Genomic DNA, 542 nt, shown 5'->3' on the forward strand with positions numbered 1-542 from the left:
GTGACCAGATCCGGCCTCCGTTGCAGCCATCTTGTAGATCCGAAAGCCACTCCCTAGGTTGTCTCCCTGTCATCCTCCACGACGCCCCCACTAATGGGATCACGCCAACGCCCAAAGGGATGCATGCATGCACAACTATGACTAGATTGACATGTCGCGGCACAGAACTGTCCATGTCGACGCATCGCCGGCGAGGATTGCAGCTACCCGACGAGCACTACAACCCCGCAGCAGCCTCCAACACGTGTCATTTCACAGCTAAAAACGGTGTAACCAACAAATGTGGCCCTCTTTGGTGAGTGCCTCTGGAAATGAGCCACCTGGCAACAAGTGGAAACACCTGGATATGTTTGTCGAGTGCTTTTCAGGCACTTGGCAGACTGTTTCCACATTTTTAAAAAGAAAATAGAAAATGTTTGGCGAAAGTTTGTTAGCCAACACTCGGTAAAGAAAGCCCCGTTGTGACAGATCCATCAACTGTGAGGGTAAGGTACACGTGTCAACAACTTTGCCAAACGCCGCCAGAAAAAACTCAACAAAGG

This window comes from Triticum dicoccoides, chromosome 2B (assembly GCF_002162155.2).
Source record: "Triticum dicoccoides isolate Atlit2015 ecotype Zavitan chromosome 2B, WEW_v2.0, whole genome shotgun sequence".
In the NCBI taxonomy this organism is placed as follows: domain Eukaryota; kingdom Viridiplantae; phylum Streptophyta; class Magnoliopsida; order Poales; family Poaceae; genus Triticum; species Triticum dicoccoides.